Source organism: Artemia sp. Qi Xiang Cuo, chromosome 16 (assembly GCF_049724085.1).
Source record: "Artemia sp. Qi Xiang Cuo chromosome 16, ASM4972408v1, whole genome shotgun sequence".
In the NCBI taxonomy this organism is placed as follows: Eukaryota; Metazoa; Arthropoda; class Branchiopoda; order Anostraca; family Artemiidae; genus Artemia; species Artemia sp. Qi Xiang Cuo.
In genome coordinates this window covers 9,381,132-9,402,133 of record NC_142809.1, presented here as the reverse complement: position 1 = coordinate 9,402,133, position 21,002 = coordinate 9,381,132, and the positions used below count along the sequence as shown (strand labels likewise).

At 35.7% G+C, this 21,002-nt stretch overlaps 2 protein-coding genes across 4 annotated transcripts in view; both read right to left on the bottom strand.

The window, feature by feature from the left end:
* LOC148942547 (trypsin-1-like) overlaps positions 1 to 2,949 on the bottom strand; it is a 413,175-nt gene extending 410,226 nt beyond the window's left edge. The window contains exon 1 of the mRNA XM_089102746.1: positions 2,840 to 2,949. The gene's annotated coding sequence lies outside the window, so the exon portion shown is untranslated. The remainder of the gene's footprint in view (positions 1 to 2,839) is intronic.
* Positions 1 to 21,002, bottom strand: part of LOC148942546 (MTRF1L release factor glutamine methyltransferase-like) — a 203,306-nt gene that overhangs the window by 51,765 nt on the left and 130,539 nt on the right. The window lies entirely within an intron of this gene.

Here is a 21,002-nt window from a genome sequence, read left to right as displayed (position 1 = left end):
AGGTTCGACCTTGTAACTCAGCCTCTTTAACTCTTTAGAAAACGTAGTTTTTTTCAAATATTACAAGAAGAATCTAACGGGTCAGAGAAAAAATCTTTGGATAACTTTTAAGCTCAAATGGAGGCCGTTAGTGCCACAGAGCAGTTCCAGAAGGCATGGGACAGGGTCGGGGTTGGCTAAACATTGCCGCCTAACTCAGAAGAAAATAGTCACTAGAAATCAATTCAGTGTCCAATGATGATGGGTGGAGCTGCTTCCAGGAGAGGGAAAGTAAGTTAAAGAATAGAAAAAGACTAAATAACTAGATCAGCGTCAGTACCTCTACTGCTTTAGTGGACGGGGTCCAAGAGAATGTCCCTCCCTTGAAGATTCTCAGAATCCTAGTGTTGGCAAAATAATCAGGATGTAGAAAGCTTCCCGCAAATCCGCAAATATAAGTTAAATGGAGACTAATCATTACTGCCGAAACATGATTAGAGGAGCTATTTGATTCTGTTCTCCTTCTTGGGAATGGACCATAAGTTTCAATTACGAGTTTGAAAAATCTATATTTTAACAACAATTCCTAATTTTCTCTTTTTCCTATTTCGAAACGTTTTTTTTGTTTACAAATTGTTCTACTAGGGAGAGGACAATCTTATAGGCCTTCATCCAAGTAGACTTCCTGACCCCTAGACTAATTGATATAAATTAAATTTTTGCAATCATGCAAAAACATTGCTGCAGTTTGCCGTTTTATTTCTTTATTTGAAATGTGCCTTCGGCAAGGTTTGCTTGAGAAAGCCCTCTTTAAAATAAAAGTTCCTGCTAGGTACTGTTCTATTAGCTAGGCAACAAGTGAGAAGTGAAGTTTGGTTAATGAAATAAAACAAAATACGATGAAAATGTAAGAGCTTACTAACAAATTTCGGCTATTTATTTGCAAATTAGGGGGGGGGGGGTAAAGCATAGCATATATTAAATACGGGTGTATCCCATTTGAGCGCTTTCCCATTTGAGCGCCATGGCGCGCAAATGGGAATTTCCCATTTTCGCGCCGGATTTTAATTAGTTAAGTTGTGTCCCATTTGAGCGCCAGATAATATTTTTAGTATGGTAGGTGATATAGCTAGGTGATAAGGTAAATTTTTAGCAAATCATATTATTGACTTACGAATAAAGTAAACACACCACTCGATGCCTTTTTTAGGCTCTTTCCAAATATAATAATCATTTTTGTCGGAAATGAATTTTACCCCCACCCCTATGTATACCAATCCAGGGTATATATTTGCACATTAGGGGGGTGGGGGTAAATTTTAAACTTACCTCCCATTAACAACAGAAAAAAAATTTACCCCCCCCCCCCTAATGTGCAAAAAAATACCCTGAATTGGTGTATATAGGGGGGGGGGTAAAATTAATATAAGAAAAAATGATTATTATATTTGGAAAGAGCATAAAAAGGTATCGAGTGGTATGTTTACTTTATTCTTATGTCAATAATATCAACTGCGAAAAATTTACCGACGGGTCTTCATGTCTGTTTTCCTCATACAGTATATAGCGGTGGATACCGCATAATGCATAAGTACCTGTATATACCTTTAGTAGTAAATATATATGGTATACATAAATACTATATATATTTACTTAGTTTATAATACTATAAATGGAAGTTATTTTCACAACCATTGACCCAATAAAATCCTCAGTTTTGTTCGTTGTCTTCGTGGCAATAAATATTTCTACAGGTCAATGTGGCAGCAAACCACGCTTCATCCACCGCAAAATCACAATTTTGGGTTTGGCGCTCAAATGGTACTCCGTGGCGCTCAAATGGGAACAAAATTCCATGGCGCTCAAATGGAACAAAATTCCGTGGCGCTCAAATGGGAAAGCGCTCAAATGGGAACACCCCTTAAATACGTAGGTAAATTTTTCATTATTCATAATATTGTCTTACGAATAAAGTAAACATACCACTTGATGCCTTTTTTGCTCTTTCCATCATTTTTGTCGGAAATGAATTTTACCCCTACCTCTATATCACAGTTTTTATAATTAGGCAGTAAGTTTACCGCATATTATTTCTGGCTCTTCATTCTCGGTGCAAACAAAAAGCTCCTCCCACTTATTCATGCATGAGCGGAATCCACTTATTCATGTGGATGTATTCATGAATCCACTAATTCATGAACGCGAAGCCAAGTTTCGCATTCAAGAGAGATCTGACTTGTCTACCCGTGAAAAGATCTAATGTCGCTTATGTTTATACGTTCTCTGGAGCACTTGCACCTCGGTCCGGGTTTTTATAATGGGTGAGATAGAGAAAGATCATACTGCTAATTATATATACTGTGCCCTATATATACCAATTCAGGGTATATATTTGCACATTAGAGGGTTCTGATGTAAATGAGAGGTAAGTTTAAACTCCCCCCCCTAATGTGCAAATATATACACAGAATTGGTATATGTAGGGATGGGGGTTAAAATTCATTTCCGACAAAAATGATTATTATATTTGGAAAGAGCATAAAAAAAGGCATCGAGTGGTATGTTTACTTTATTCGTAAGTCAATAATATGAATAACGAAAAATTTACCAAATACGTAACCTAACCTAGGTACCTTTTTTCCCCTAAACCCCAAAAAACTAAAGTTTAAATACAGGCCTAGTTCCCGGAGTGAGAAACCCCTTGTTTATTCAGCGTCTCATTGGAACTACCAGGTAATACCTATTTGATCTTTGCTGTTCTCGAGTGGCTGTCTCGCGTGTAGCCTAGCTAATTGAACAGTACCTCACGTAATTTTATTGCTCTTAATAAAAAGGAAAAAAAATGAGATATAATGTTCACCTGTTTCACTTCGCAGTACAAAATTAATTCTCCAAATTTATATCCTAGTTCCGGTGTGTCATTTACTTGATGGTGGCTTTTTTTCCCCGACAGAGCGTATTAGAGGAAAATCCACTGATGAGGCTTCACTCTCACTTTCTTCACTAAACAGTCTCTGGCGATTCGTTTTCACTTTCTTTTGACTACCGACCCGCTTGTTGGCCTCTAAGTCCGAAATCTATTCGTCACAATGTCAGATGTATAATTACAAACATAAATTTTCCGGTTTTTATGCCTCATCTTTACAATATATCCGGAATGAACTTGACCTTGAGACGGACGACCTTGCTCCAGTCGGATACAAGCCCATACAACTATTTCAGTTGATGTCCTAGAATTTGGCCTGAATCAAAGAAAAAGGTACTAATTCAGGGTAAACAGTGTATGTTTAGATACAGTTTGGTTAATGCTATATAAGGGCAGATACCAAATTAATGTTCGAGGGCGGGGCACTGATAAAAACTGTCTCATCCATTGGTTTTCTCGCCCCTCCGACTCTTTTACAAGCGTAAAAAAAACACGACATGAAAGAGCATTTCAAGTTGCGTACTTATTACCACCGCCAAAAAGTTTTATTCTTTGTTTTGTTTTTATTTATTTTTTTATTAGATTTTTATATTTGTTTTGGTTATTGTGCTGTTTTAAGCCACAGTTTATATCTGAGCGTCCAACTTTTTAAATTTCAAGATTTTTTTGAAATTAAATGAAATTTCATTAAAGATTTTTGCAAGTTGTTACAAACAAATTTGTGTTAGTTAACAATAGAGGGGGGGAATACGATTACCCCCTTAAATTTGCCATTTTCTGTATTTTCATTTGGAAAAAATGAGCCCCCCCTAAATTTTGAAAAATATTATTTTGTATCTTCATTAAACAAAAACAATCCTTTCCCCTAAATTTTCGTTAATTGGCATCACTGGTCAAAAATTCCGTTTACACAATCTAACAGAAAGTTGCTAGCAACAATTGGGACAATAAAACATGTCTCAAAGAGGACAATCTATGCAATTATTGATTTTATTCAAATTTGAAAATTATCTCCAAGGTTTGATTTTCTCTCCATCAGCAGTGGTTCCAGCGAGTAGCAAGGACAGAAACAGGAAACAGGAACAGGAATAGCAAGCCTGCAGAGGAGTGAGCCTGCATAAAATGCTATAAGTGCAAAGTTAGTTACAAATAGTTACATGACTATCCAAATGGTCACGGCTTTTGAAACTTCAAAGGAGGGAAGGCGTAAATACCGGTATGAGACCCTAGCTATGGTTACTCTGATCTTCATTACCATCATTAAAATGCATAAATTGCTAAAAAAAAGTGCTTTGCGTTCCAGAATAATAACGGAGCTCAAGGGGGGGGAGGAGTTGGAGGGCACCCCAAGCCCATACCCACGAAGTACCAGGGTTTTTACAGTTTTTTCAGTATTTTCTTATAGTTTCTATATTTTTCTCCTGTTTCTAGTTTTTAAACACCCCTCAAAATCTAAAACAAAATCACAAGAACGTGCCTATCTTTTTTTACCATATCAGGGGAGAAAGAAAGAAGAGAGTAATTATTAAATTTAACCATATGCTAAATTAAGCCTATATCTATAAACTAGTTTATCAAAGATATCGGTTATCCATAGTCATGTTTTTAGGTTAGATTTTTTTTTTATGTTTTATAAAAAAAAACTAGTTTATTTTTCAAGTTTTTTTTCAAGAGGGGGGAAATCTTTCCAATGGGGCAAAAGTATGAAAAAAGTTTTTTTTTGCCAACAAATTTCAGATTTTTCCTTCTGAATGTCACGAATTTTTGAAATTTTTAGGATATAAGACGAGAAACCCTAGGCCTGCCCTTGAAGAAAAAAAAAATCCAATAATTTAGCTTAATAAAATTTTCGGAATAGTTATAGACTAGAGAAAAGAAATAGAAACCAGAAAAAGAAATATTTATAGAATAGACTAGGGAAAAGGGTGGGGGCAAAAAATAAACGAATAAATTTTAGTTCATAATTTGAATAAGAAGAATCAAGAAATTCAAGAACTCAAGACATTTAGGATATCACGGGGCCAGCCACCAAGCCCCCTCCCCCCCCCTGCGTCCATCACAGAGGAACAGTGCTTAAAAAATATGTTTTTTAAAGGACAGTAATTAATGTTTTAAAGTTAAAAAAAAAGTTTACTACGTTTGGAAAAGTTTGGAAAAAAAGTTAAAAAGTTTGGAAGTTTACTACTTCATAGATTAACGTTGTAGAACATTTTACATTCTAATTGACCATTGGCCCTTTCCGCGTTTTGTAAAAATTTTTACACTATCAATTATTATTTCAAAAAGTGGCAAGGTTTCAACAGTTCTAAAGAATGGAACCCGTGGAAGGGTACAACTATTGAAGATAGGGATCAAAGAGATTATATCCAACAATTACCCCAAAGAAAATTGTGACCACGGAAGATTTCACCTACAGACAATTGTAACCCTGGGTATAAGCCTCTGGTTGTGGAATTCTCAGTGGATGAAACCAAGGAAAAAAGAGAGATTGTTGTCTTATTGTTCCATGCTAAAAGTGTGATTTAATTCCGTTTTTTAGAAAGCCAATCACAATAGTCGTTATTTCTAATTGACTGTAATATGATTGATTATACACCATATAAGTTGCTTATTCAATAAGCTAAATTTTAGCCGATATTTATTTCTATAGAAAAATAGCAGCCTTTCTAAAAACCAGTACACTAATGCTTCAAGTTAACTAACACTGAGCAACAAATCTAAACTGACAATGAAATGAAATTTTTGGAGCGACAAATAACTCCGCTCTTTTAAAACCTGATTGGTACTTTTTGGGAGACATTAAGTCAGTAAACAGTTTTTAAGTCACAACATTTTTGACAAGTAACTTCTCTGTTTCTATGTGATGAAACCTTCTGTAGCTATATATGACCTTGTGTTCAGGATGACCTTCCTTGGCCACATGAGCCCGATATTTTACAAGCGTCATAAACTCTTTCCCGAGTCTCAAACCTATGGCTTATGTTTTCTAGGCAATTTTGAGTACGTTATTTTTCATCGTACCTGTGTTGTAATGTTTCAACGTAAGACGACAATTTAATATCACTCCATAGCTGAGATTCAAGTCTAACTTCATTCTCAAAATTTAGTGTATATGGTTACGGTGTATTTAATTATATGGTGTATGGTTTTTTAGATTTAAAATACATTGAAAAATTGTCTGAAAATTGTTGAAAAAATGACAATTTTTCTATTTCTAAGCAAATTTAGGTCCTTCCCCAAGACAAAGTCTATGTAATATCATAATTCTGGCTCGGTGAATGATAGATATGAGACAATTGAATCCAATGATAAAACTACCGTGTCCTTTAGATATTAAATAAAAAAACAAGTTTTTTAAACTGAAAGTAAGGAGTGACATTAAAACTCAAAACGAACAGAAATTATTCCGTATATGAAAGGGGATGTCCCCTCCTCAACGCCTCGCTCTTTAAGCTAAAGTTTGACTTTCCCACAACTTAATTTTTTTAAACAATAAAAAACTTTAGCGTAAAGAGCGAGGCATTGAGGAGGGGACATCCCCTTTCATATACGGAATAATTTCTGTTCGTTTTAAGTTTTAATGTCACTCCTTACTTTTAGTTTAAAAAACTTGTTTTTTTTATTTAATTTCTGATCGTTTTTTAGTTAATGCAGTTTTTATTTTGGCTCACCGTCATTGAAGGATAAAACAAAATTTGCATATTAATTTTACTTTTCTTTTGCTAAATGGCTTTCTCTAAATTTGGTTCTGACGTAATTTAAAAATTAACTTACGTAATTAATTTCTATATTTGTATATTTTTATTACGTATATTATGGTGTTCGCCCCCTAGTCAATACCTCGCTCTTTACGTTAAATTCAAATCGTGTTCTAATTCTTTAAGAATGACTCCTTAATCACAAAGGCCGTTAATTATAATAAATATCTCTGATGAAAGTACAAAAAAAAATTGTTCCCTTGTGAATCAGACGAAATTGGGAAAAAAGGGGCGTGGGAGGGGGCCAAGTTACCCTCCAGCATTTTTGGTCTCTGAAAAGGGCACTATAACTTATGATTTACGTTCGAATGAGCTCTCTCTTGATGTTGTAGGACCACGGGGTCGGTACGATTACCCCTTAAAAAAAAATAATAAACCCGCATCCGTGATCTCTTCTGGCAAAAAATACAAAGTTGCACATTTTTGCAGATATGAGCTTGAAACCATTGTAATGTGATTTTCTGATACGCTGAATCTGACGGTGTGATTTTCATTAAAATTCTTTCACTTGTAGGGGAGCCTTTGATGAGTAATACTAAATTTAATAAAAATTTATATATTTAGAATCAGTCAGCAATATAAGCCCATTCTTTTGGTACATTTATTGACATGAAAATTCCGTTTTTTAAAGTTTCGATTACTATTGAGCCGTATCTCTTTTTTTTATGTTTTTTTATTACGTATGTGTTTTTACGTATATGAGAGGGTTCTCCCCTTAGTCAATACTACGTTCTTGACGCTAAATTAAAAATCTTGTTTAAATCCCAAACCTCTGGATAACAAAGGCCGTTTAACTAGAATATATAGGTCTTTAAAAAGCACTAAAAAAAACTGTAGCTTACAGAGTGAGGTATTGAATAGGGGGAGACCCCCCCCATATATATAATAAGTTCTGCTTGTTTTAAGCTCGAGTTTTGCTTCTTACTTTCAGTTGAAAAAACTTATTTTTTTAAATTTAATTTCTGATCTTTTTTTAAATAATGCTGGGAAATCCAGTGCCTCCTCCATAGAAATGTCCCTTACTCCAAGGAAACATCCTCCACGGAAAGATTCTCCCAAGTAACCCCCTTCTCCAGCCCCCCCCACCCCACCAGAAAAAAAATCCTTCCTGAAAATGTCTGTATAGTTCCCAATAACCAATACTACATGTAAACATAGGGGCAAAGTTCATAACTTGCTGCCCTTCCCATGGGAACTGTGGGGGATTAAGTCATCATAAAAGACATATTTATTAGATTTTCAACTATGTTGAACAAAATGGCTATCTCAAAATTTTGATCAGGTGACTTTGGGAAAAAAATGAGCGTGGCAGGGGGCCTAGTTGCCGTCCATTTTTTTTTGTCACTTAAAAAGGGTACTAGAACTTTTAATTTCCGTTCCAATGAGCCCTCCTACGACATTCTAGGACCACTGGGTCAATACGATTACCCCTGGGAAAAAGAAGAAAAAAAACAAAAAAAAACAAACAAATAAACACGCATCCGTGATCTTTCTTCTGGCAAAAAAGGGAAAATTCCACATTTTTGTAGATAGGAGCTTGAAACCTCTACAGTAGGGTTCTCTGATACGCTGAATATAATGGCGGGATTTTCATTAAGGTTCTATAACTTTTAGGGGTCTTTCCCCCTTTTTTCGAAAATCAGCCAAATTTTTTCAGGCGCGTAACTTTTGATGAGTAAGATTAAACTTGATGAAACTTATATATTTGAAATCAGAATTAAAATCTGATTCTTTTGATGTATCTATTGGTATCAAAATTTCGTTTTTTAGAGTTTCGGTTACCATTGAGCCGGGTCGCTCCTTACTTACAGTTCGTTACCACGAACTGTTTGATATGAGGGGGTTTCCCCCCTGGTCTCTTTACGCTAAAATCACAAAGGCCGTTTAATTAGAATAAAAAGCTCTTTTGAAAGTACTAAAAAAAACTTTAGATTAAAGAGCGAAGTATTGACGACAGGCTGAACCCCCTAATATATGTAATTGCTTATCTTAGTAGGCCTACACGTGTTTCATGTTCTTCATTACTTTCAGTTGCAGAAACATTTTTTTTTTTTAATTTAATTTCTGATTGTTTTAAAATAATGCTGGGAAATCCGGTACCCCCTTCATGAAAAATTCCCTTCCCCATGCAAAATTCCTCTATGGAACGATCCTCCCATGTAAACCCCTCCCCAGCCCCCTTCCTCTACCAGAAAAAATCCCCCCCGGAAAATGTCTGTATACTTCGCAATAACCTATACTATATGTAAAAAATGGGCAAAGTTCGAAACTTGCAGCCCTTCCCTTTGGGACGGTGGGGGGGATAAGTTATCCTTAGAGACATAGTTTTTACGTTTTTCGACTATGCTGAACCAAATGGCTATCTCAAAATTTCGATCAAGTGACTTTGGGAAAAAAAGTGACTTTGGGAGCGTGGGAGGGGGTCTAGCTGCCCTCCAGTATTTTGGTCACTTAAAAAGGGCACTAGAACTTTTAATTTCCGTTTGAATGAGCCCTCTCACAACATTCTATGACCACTGGGTCGAAACGATTACCCCTGAAAAAAAAAACACGCATCGTGATCTTTTTTCGAGCAAAAAATCTAAATTTCCAAATTTTTGCAGATAGGAGCGTGAAACTTCTTTAATAGGGTTCTCTGACAAACTGAATATGATGGTGTGATTTTCGTTAAAGTTAATTAAAAATTCAAAATTCCATATTTTTGCAGATAGGAGTTTGAAACTTCTTTAATATTGTTCTTTGATAAGCTGAATCTGATGGTGTCATTTTCGTTAAAGTTAATTAAGACAAAATTTGCAAAACAATATTTTAACAAAATTTTATTGTTTAAAAAAATTGATTTATGAGAAAGTTAAACTTTGGCGTAAAGAGCGAGGCGTTGAGGAGGGGACAGCCCCTTTCATATACGGAATAATTTCTGTTCGTTTTAAGTTTTAACGTCGTTCCTTACTTTCAGTAAAAAAAACTTGTTTTTTTATTTAATTTTTGAACTTTTTTGAACTGCAGGTTTTGATTTTGGCTCACTGTACATGAATAGTTAAAATAAAATTTGTATATTAATTTTACTTTTATTTGGTTAAATGGCTTTCTCGAAACTTGTTTAATTTTATTTACGAACGTTTTTATTAGTAATAAATACACGTAACTTACGAATTAACTTACGTATCGAACATCTATATTCATATATTTTTAATACATATATTAGGGGGTTCACCCCCTAGTCAATACCTTGCTCTTTAAGCTAAAGTTCGAATTTTGTTCCAACTCTTTAAAAATGACCCCTTAATCACAAAGGCCGAATATTTAAAACAAAATTTGCAGATTAATTTTACTTTTATTTGGTTAAATGGCTTTCTCGAAACTTGTTTAATTTTATTTACGGACGTTTATATTAGTTATAAATATACGTAACTTACGAATTAACTTACGCAACGAACTTCTATGTTCATATATATTTTAATACGTATATTAGGGGGCTCGCCCCCAAGTCAATATCTCGCTCTTTAAGCTAAAGTTCGAATTTTGTTCCAATTTTTTAAAAATAACCCTTAATCACAACGGCCGTTACTTAGAATAAAAAGCTCTTATGAAAGTATAAAAAAATCTTTTGATTAAAGAGCGAGGTATTGACTAGGGGGTTAACCCAATCATACACGTAATATTTTCTGTTCATTTTTAGTTTTGATGTTACTCCTTATTTTCAGTTGGAAAACTTGTTTTTTTTATAATTAATTTCTGATCTTTTTTTTAAATAATGCTGGGAAATCTGGCACCCCCTTCATAGTAATGTCCCTTCCCCCAGAAAAACTTCCTTCATGAAAAGATCCTCCCATATAACCTCCGACCCACCCCCACCCCTCACTACCAGAAAAAATCCCCCCTGAAAACGTATGTATACATCCCAATAACCAGTACTATATGTTAAAATTGGGTAAAATTCATAATTTTCAGCCCTCCCCCCGGGGGCTTCGAGGGGTTAAGTCATCCTAAAAGAACGATTTATAATATTTTCGACCATGCTGAACAAAATGGTTATCTCAAAATTTTGATCCGGTGATTTTGGAAAAAAATGAGCGTGGGAGGGGGCCTGGTTGCCCTCCATTTTTTTTGGTCACTTAAAAAGGGCACTAGAACTTTTAATTTCCGTTGCAATGAGCCCTCCCACGATATTCTAGGACCACTGGGCGATACGATCACCCCTGGGAAAAAAAACAAAAAACAAAAAAAAACAAATAAACACGCATTCGTGATCTTTCTTCTGGCAAAAAATGCAAAATTCTACATTTTTGTAGATAGGAGCTTGAAACCTCTACAGTAGGGTTCTCTGATATGCTGAATATTATGTTGTGATTTTCAGGGGATCTTTTAGGCGGTCTTTTCCCCTTTTTTTGAAAATCAGCCAAATTTTCTCAGGCGCGTAACTTTTGATGGGTAAGATTAGACTTAATGAAACTTATATTTTTGAAATCAGAATTAAAATCTAATTCTTTTGATGTATCTATTGGTATCAAAATTCCGTTTTTTAGAGTTTCGGTTACCATTGAGCCGGGTCGCTCCTTACTTACAGTTCGTTACCACGAACTGTTTGACAAGTTACAGCTGCAGACGTGCCCCAAAATTGCTAATTTCAGAGGGAACATATACCTTCATTTTCTCCTGGGTGAAATATATTTTGGTACTTGTGCATTATATGGTACAAACGAAAGAAGTCAAGTTTGGTTAATACAAATGAAATAAGATAAGATGAATATATAATAGTTGAGAAACAAATTTGGGCTATATATTTGCACATTAGGGGTGAGGGGGGGGGGGAGATAAAGCATAATACGGAACCTAATCTAGATACGTTTTCCCCTCCTACTCCCCAAAAAACAATCGTTTGAATATTGAGACACCACGCTTTGCCATCAATTTATCTAGCAAATCACCCGTTGGGTGCTAATGAAATAGTCGTTTGACGGGTTTCGGGTCTGGTTCCTTGATACAGTCTATAGAGTTGTGTACCATATTGTGCACAAGTACCTATATTTTAGTACAGTAACCCCTGAATGAAATTAAATTAAGGGTTTTTTAAACTGCAATAAAAATGACATTGAAACTTAGAACGAACAGGAATTATCCTATGTATGACTTGCACTGGTCCCCCCACTCCACACTAATTATTCTACAGTTTGACCAAGGATATTCCAGACAAATTTTAGAGTGCAAGAAACATAGCCAATTATATAATAGCCATAGATAGAGCTATGTCAAAAGCTAGAGCCAAACAGAGTCAATTATTTACAAATTACTTTTCAAAAGATATAAGTGAAATGTTATTATTATATAATGTTATTATTTAAAGCCTGTAACGAATAATAAACCCTTTCGTTCACAAAACTTCGTGAAAGAAAAACCTTTTACTATACTGCTCTTATGGTGTAGCATTCATCCATGAACCATTGAGCAAAAGTCAATCTTGAGATGGCAGAAAAGGGGCTGAAGGGGTAACAGCTCCCTCGTACAAAATTGGATAATATATTTTCGAAATAATATGATATATAATTATATAATTGATAAATATATATATATATATATATATATATATATATATATATATATATATATATATATATTATATATATATATATATATATATATATATATATATATATATATATATATATATATATATATATATATATATATATATATATATATATATATATATATATATACGCTATATAGGATAATATATTATTGGGTAATATATATACGGGTATATATGTAATATATTTGTGTTCGTTTCAGGGTTTTAATGATGGTCTAAACTATTGGGAAAATGTCAAACATTTTTAAATCTCAAACTTAGGGCAATCCTAAATATGAGGGGGCTGTCCCACTTTTAACCTCATGTTCTTAACCTCACGCAACCTCACGCCAAACCTCACCCTCAACCTCAAGCTACAGTTTAACTTTTTAATAGCAATGCTTTGAAACATAAAAACTAATCTATCCTCTTAAAAACTACCACCTCTTAGAACATAGTGGAATTTTTCGAACCCCCTTCTCTTAGCCCTCATATAACAAGTTTAGTCTAAATATACTACTACTACTACTACTAACAACTCACCGCAGCAACCCTCCTCCGCACGCTCCTCCTCCATCCCAATCTATTTAAATCCTTCCTTTTTACACCCGCCCACGAAGTTCCCATTTCCTTTTAATCTTTCTTTATGACGTCCTCACACCCCGGACGAGGACGACCTGCTTTCCGTTCAGCCCTAGACGGTTGGCCGAAAAGAACAATCTTCGGCAATCTGTCATCCTTCATCCGCACAACGTGCCCTAGCCACCTCAACCTTTCTTCCATTATAGCCCTAGAAAGCGGCATTGAACCACATTTCTCATATAGCCTACTGTTTGAAATACGGTCAGTCAGCCGGGTACCCAGAACAATCCTTAAGCAATTTCTCTGGAAAACATTTAGCAAATCTTCATCCGCTTTTCTGAGCGTCCATGCTTCAGAGCCATATTTGAACATTGTCATCACTGTAGCTTCTAATATTCTAATCTTGGTTTGCAGACTTATCTTCCAATTCTTCCAAACTTTTTTTAGCTGTGAAAAAACACCCTGGGCCTTGACTATTCTACTTTTAACATCTTCACTGCTCCCACCATCTTTACTAATAATCCTACCAAGGTAAGTGAGGCTGCCCACCTGATCAATCTTTTCATTACCCAACGTCACCTTTTCATCTTCACTTATTCCTAGCTATAGTGACTTAGTCTTCTTAACACAAATTTTCAAACCAATTCTAGCACTCTGAACTCGCAAAACCTCTAAAACTTCATTCATTTTGCTCACACTTTCATCTAGGACGCTTAAATTATCAGCATAATCCAAGTCCAGCAGACTTTTTCCTCCCCATTTGATTCCGTGGTCTCCCATTGCCTTTCCTGTGCTCCTTAAAACAAACTCCATCAAAATAATCCATATAAAGGGGGATAGAACACAACCCTGCTTAACTCCTGATTTAATACAAAACCAACTGCTAACCTCATTTCCTACCTTAACCGCAGTGGTGTTATCAAACAGTTCGTGGTAACGAACTGTGAGTAAGGAGCGACCCGGCTCAATGGTAACCGAAACTCTAAAATACGGAACTTTGATACCAATAGATACATCAAAAGAATCAGATTTTAATACTGATATCAAATATATAAGTTTCATCAAGTTTAGTCTTACCTATCAAAAGTTACGCGCCTGAGAAAGTTTGGCTGATTTTCGAAAAAAGGGGGAAATACCCCCTAAACGCTATAGATACTAAATGAAAATCATACCATCAGATTCAGCGTATCAGAGAACCCTACTGTAGAGGTTTCAAGCTCCTATCTGCAAAAATGTGGAATTTTCCATTTTTTGCCAGAAGAAAGATCACGGATGCGTGTTTATTTGTTTTTTTTTCTTTTCCCCAGGGGTGATCTTATCGACCCAGTCATCCTAGAATATCGTGGGAGGGCTCATTGGAACTTAAATTAAAAGTTCTAGTGCCCTTTTTAAGTGACCAAAAAAAATGGAGGGCAACTAGGCCCCCTCCCACGCAATTTTTTTTCTCAAAGTCACCTGATCAAAATTTTGAGATAGCCATTTTGTTCAACATGGTCGAAAATATTATAACTATGTCTTTTAGGATGACTTAATCCCTTGAAGCCCCCAGGAGGTGAGCTGAAAGTTATGAACTTTACCCAATGTTAACATAGTATTGGTTATTGGGACCCGGCTCAATGGTAACCGAAACTCTAGAAAACGGTATTTTGATACAAATAGATACATCATTAAAACTTAAAAACGAACAGAAATCATTCCGTATATGAAAGGGGCTGTCCCCTCATCAACGCCTTGCTCTTTACGCTAAATTTTTACTTTATCACAACTCTATTTTTTAAAACAATAAAAAACTTTTGCGTAAAGAGCGAGGCGTTGAGGAGGGGACAGCCCCTTTCATATACGGAATAATTTCTGTTCGTTTTAAGTTTTTATGTCGCTCCTTACTTTCAGTTAAAAAAACTTGTTTTTTTTTATTTAATTCTCGTACATAGCACTAATCACTTTAATATATTTGTCTATAGCTCCGAATAACAGGAGTTCAAGGATCGAATTTACCTCCATATTTATCTGAGGAGCCTCACATTAGATTGTAAAAATTTGAGGACAAAAATGTACTCTTTTAGGCTATACGTATTCCTTTCCCCACTCTGGCCCCTCCCTAAATAGCTGATGTGTAAGTGTGCAATACTGTATAACCTTAGTATTGCTGGATAAATGGTTTATAATAGCCGTTGATTTTGTGTAGACTGAATCACTGTATAATCATATACCAGTAGCAAAATGTTTCTCTAAACATGACACATATTTCATAGTGAGCAATTTGGGAATTCCTCAAACCGTCAGAGCCATGGTTGTTGTTGTTGTTTAGTTGAGCTTTGATCAAATTAACCGCTCATATATGTACGATCCTCCATTAAATATTTGGCTTTAAGTGGCGTCTCGTCACTTTGAGTATTATACAAATATATCAAACAGTTCGTGGTAACGAACTATAAGTAAGGAGCGACCCGGCTCAATAGTAACCATGGGCGCCCATAAAGGGGGGGGGAATGATGGCTGAATGATGCTGCCTTATTTTTATGTTTTTGTTCTGAGAATTCTATAGTACTGCATTAAAAGTGCCAAATAGACGAGGTTTGCCCCCCTGGAATTAAGCGTATGGGCGCCCATGATAGCGACCAAAACTCTACAAAACGGAATTTTGATACCAGTAGATACATCAAAAGAATTGGGTTATTACGCTGATTACAAATATTTAAGTTGCATCAAGTTTAGTATTACCCATCAAAAGTTACGAGCCTGAAAAAATTGCTTTATTTTCGGAAAAAGGAGGAAAATCCCCCTAAAAGTGACAGAAACTTAATAAAAATCAAACCAACATATTTAGCGTATCAGAGAACCCTACTGTAGAGATTTCAAGCTCCTATCTGCAAAAATGTGGAATTTTGTATTTTTTGCCAGAAGAAAGATCACGGATGCGTGTTTTTTTTTTCTATCCCAGGGGTGATCGTATCGATTCAGTGGTCATAAAATATCGCGAGAGGGCTCATTTGAGCGGAAATTAAAAGTTCTAGTACCCTTTTTAAGTGACCGAAAATTGGAAGGCAACTAGGCCCCCTCCCACGCTCATTTTTTCATAAAGTCTCCTGATCAAAATTTTGAGATAGCCATTATGTTTAGCATAGTCGAAACCTAATAAATATGTCTTTTAGGATAACTTAATCCCCCACAGTCCCCGGGGGAAGGGCTGCAAGTTATGAACTTTGCCCATTGTTTACATATATTATTTGTTATTTGGAAATATGCAGACGTTTTCAGAAGGGATTTTTTCTAGTGGAAAGGGCGGTCAGAGGAGGGGGCTTCGTGGGAGGATCATTCCATGAAGGATATGGGGGGAACGGACATTTCCATGAGTGGGGGTGCCAGATTTCCCAGTATTATTTAAAAAACGATCAGAAATTTTTTACAAAACAAGTTTTTCAACTGAAAGTAAGGAGCAACATTAAAACTTAAAACAAACAGAAATTATTACGTATATGAGGGGTTCTCCCCCTAGCCAATACCTCGCTGTTTACGCTAAAGTTTATTTAGTGCTTTCAAAAAAGCTATCTATTCTAATTAAACGGCCTTTGTGATTCAAGGGTCATTCTTTAAAAATTGGAACTAAATTCGAACTTTAGCGTAAAGAGCGGGGTATTGACTAGGGGGAAAGCCCCTCATTTACGTAATAAATATACACGACTATAGAAGTTTGTTACGTAAGTTATTTCGTAGGTTACGTCAGATCAAAATTTCGAGAAAGCCATTTAGCCAAAAAAAGTAAAATTAGGTTCCATTGTAATTGAACCACCATGTAACTGAATCCCAAGCAACTGAACCCCTGCAACTGAACCACCGTGCCACTGAACCACCATGCAACTGAACCACCGTAAAACTGAACCACCGTGCAATTGAACCACCGTGCAACTGAGCCCCCGTACAACTGAACCCCCGTACAACTGAACCCCCGTGCTACTGAACCCTCATGCAACTGAACCCCTTTTAACTGAACCCTCGTGCAACTCAACCCCCGTGCAACTCAATCCCATTTAATTAAACCCCCGTGTAACTGAACCACCATGTAACTGAACCAACGTGCAACTGAACAACTGTAAAACTGAACCATCGTGCAAGTGAACCACCGTGTAGCTGAACCATCATGCAAATGAACTATCGTGCAACTGAACTCTCGAGTAACTGAAACCTCGTATAACTTAACCACCGTACTTACATTGGGGAAAACACAAGTTAGAATCTTTACATGTTCAACCTTGTTGGAATTGTTCGCTTTTTTAGGTCTTTATATAAATTACTGTTAAGATGATTTATAAAAATGCTCTGTTTGTTGTCATAAAAACAAAGAAAATCGAAAGTCATAAACTCTTATATCCAGATTTATTTCTCTTTTTTATGTCTGTTAATGGGGGTTCCCTTCACCCTGTCAGTTTCTACGCGTCTAAGCATTTACCCCCTCCCCCGCGGATTTCCCCTCCTCCACCCACAGAAACCCCATCACCTGGAAAATACCCCCCTCGCGGAATTTATGGTTTTCAAAATTTAAAAATCTTCTTTGAGTCGTGTTATTTTTTAGTTTAATTGAAAATTTCTAAGGGTAGTGGAAAATAGTAATTTATGTGTAAATATTGCTCCCCCCCCCTCCGTGCAAATACTTGAGCCTAACTTATGTTAATTTCTGCTCGTTTTGAGTTTGACTCGGTTATTTATTATAATTTCTGTTCGTTTGTTTTGGGTTTCATTTATTTATCGATGCTGATTTGTGGTAGTTTCACGCTTGGTAGATTATTTGATTTTATTATTGCTCATTTTTTATTTAGTGGAGTCCTTTACTTTTCTTTGAAAAACTTATTTTGTCGAAAAAGTTTTTTTTAATTAATAAAAACCAAAAGCCTACTGCGTTATTGACGCTTAACTGAAAACGAATTATATTACAAATATTTTCTTGTCCAGTTCTTAACAGCATTGAAAATGAAAATACAATTACTGTGAAAGAAATACTTTAACTGATGGATCTTTCAAAAAGTAATATCATTATACATCAAATATTCAATTTGATGGTATTTTCACTTTCCAAGACTGGTCATGACGCATATAGTTTTCAGTAAAGCGCCAATGACGCAGTAGGTTTCAGACTTTTAAAGTGAGAGGAGGAGGTGATACCCAAACTCTTGTTTGTAGTAACTTTTGTTCGTTTCAAGCTTGATTTTCATATTCAATTTAAGTTTCACTCGTTTTAAGATTTATTTATTAATATCTATTGTTTATTAATATTTAAGATTTATTTATTAATAAACAATTATTCAAAATCGGATGCGAGTACAATATTTATCAACCAAAAGCTGTGGTTTTCATGCATTACTTTTTTTCATTTTTCGATGTTGCGACTATACTTTCAGTAAATTTCTCAACATTTAGGTACACAGTCCACGTTTGAATGCCTTTCTAGTAGAAATTCACTGAAAGTATAGTCGCAACATCGAAAAATGAAACAAAGTAATGCATGAAAACCACAGCTTTTGGTTGATAAATATTGTACTCGCATCCGATTTGGAATAATTGTTTTCCCACTTCCTTCAAGGTAGTTTTTGATGTGTGGTGTGTAGAATGCATATGGTAGGCCAAGAGGATCAAAAATTCAATATTCTTCGCTGTTTGAAAGATGCATCGCCAATGACCCGTCTGCACAGTCGATGGACTACTATTAACAATGATAATGGTTTTGTTAACAGTATGAATATAATCAAGGAAATCTGAGGACATACAATAGGATTTGTATTTGGAGATAAAAGGATCCATGTTAAATACATCGATTATTTGATTGGTGTTCATGGTCCCAAATCAAATAGAACACTACCGTCAGGGGTAATTTCCCAATAGGTTTCAAATTGATTGAGTGAGATTAATGCTACAATATCTGTCAATGGTTTGGCAAAGGTACACCCTAAACGTACAGTACCCGTTCGGACAATACTGATATCCTGAGTACCAGACAAGTCCAAAACAATGATACCATGACTTTTTGCGAACATTGAATCGGTTATACTATTTTCATATAGTTGAGAATCTTGATCTAGGGATTGCATTGTCAATTCGTATAGGGTCCTATAGGATTTATCAAAGGATAAATTGTAGAGAGGAATTCCATTTACTTTGCATACAAGAGAGGAAAGTCCAAACAGTTCAAATTCATGTGGTGAACTTGTCCATGATCCTATGGCACTGGCACTTTTTACAAAAGCCAAGGCAAGTTTCGAAGGAATTTCACCATTGATAAATGAAGAATCGGTGTAGGCACTTGATCCAGTGGCAATATGACGTTGATTGGCGATTGGGTGAGGAACGAGCAGCTTGATGTTATTCCCAGAGGCTCTTAGTTTTTCAACTACCAAAGCAACAGAACTCATAACCTGTTGTTTTCGCACATGAAGTATTGCCGAAGTGAGATTGACATTAGCATCGGGTACTGCATCAAGTGTTTTTCTCAATATGAAATTGGACGGTGCAAGTTGTAACTTTATATCAATTTTAACATTAGGGGACATCCATTGGGATATATTGAATATTTCATGATTGAGTCTACCAACTAAATGATACTCCTTGCTCACTGCCTAAGTGAGTTCACCGTCAGTATCAACATTTGTTCTATAGTCATAGCCCATTGGCAGACCTTTCAATTTCTTATAGGCCATTGGAGTCATGAACATAAATTGTATGTAACTAGCATAGTTTGATAGATTATTGCTGGTGCTCACCAATGTTCCATTTTTGTAGACACATATTTGTTTAAATAAATTGTGTAGTATACCATTTTCATAGGATAGTCCATCGACGTTAGAGGGAGGAAAATTGTCAGACTTTTTCCTCACCACAACTTTTAAATCAATAAATGTGGATGATAAATCTATAAGTAGTCTTCATTGGAATAAATTTGAAAATGTATGTTTTCAGAGAGGGGTTGCTGTGGATAGAATTGTTCATAGTACCCGTGTTTGACACTGACATCCACACTTTCTGCATTGAAAAGATTTAGAGATGTGGTGACAGTGGGATGAGACTCCTTGTGGGATAGATATGCCATCTAGGAAAAGAAATCCCTTTTCGATCTAAAAAAATTTTTTCTGGGTTTCTTTTTCGTATTCTTACTTTTCTTTGACAAGAGTGATGATGTCTTTCGCTTCTGACCTCAGCAGAGACTGATGAGTGATGAGATGTTGCTCCTCCTTTTAAAACCTTTTCCACTTTGTCGTGATTTCAATCGTTCACCAAGGGATCGTGCGCTGGACCTGAGATTTTGTGAAACACTTTCTTTAAAATCTTTACCATCCCCCCAATCGTGTAGCGTAGAGGATGCAAAATCTGCGGCAACCGGTGCAATATATTTTTTAGCCAGCGGTATTGCAGAGCGAAACAGCTTAGCAAACCAACTGCCAAGATCGTACCCCGACATTGATGAACAGCCTTTATAATAGTCCATTTTATGACCCAATTGTCGTGGTTGGAGAGCAGTAACATAGAAATCAATATCAGGACATACAAATATATTTTTTCTATTTGCCATTTTGTTGTTGTTGTTACCGAATGGGTCGAAAATCACAGGTAATCACGGCCAAACCTTTTGTTATTGCTAAAGGTTCACCTAATTCACTTCTTAGTGTTAACTGACAGAGTTCCAAATACGAAGTGTTTACAGGAACATACTGAATATGCTTTATATTATAGCGATGAACATGTTCATGGGTTGTTTTTAGTTAAAGAACACGTAGGACTGGGACATTTGAATTACCAACTCTCGATGTTTCCACAAAGGATGCATAAAGAAATATACAAGAGTCCGAGGTGAGACCAGGTGGATAATCAGCAAAACTAACTTGATCCATCCCACTGACAATGCCTCCGTTTTTTCCATTGATCATATTCTGTTTAAGCCAAGATCATCTCTCAGATTATCATTGGGATGAATCATTTCAGTGTTAACAGGGGAGGTAATGTAAATCCTATCGTGTTCAATAGAATAATTAAAATGGAATGTACCATTCCCACGATATGAGATTTTTCTATTGATTGCACGACACAAATCCATCATAGTACCATATTCTTTATATCTCAATGTAACATCTGGATATTCACTAGATTTAAGTGCTTCAACCCATTCATACTCGACAAAGAGTGACCAATCGAATGGTATAATTTT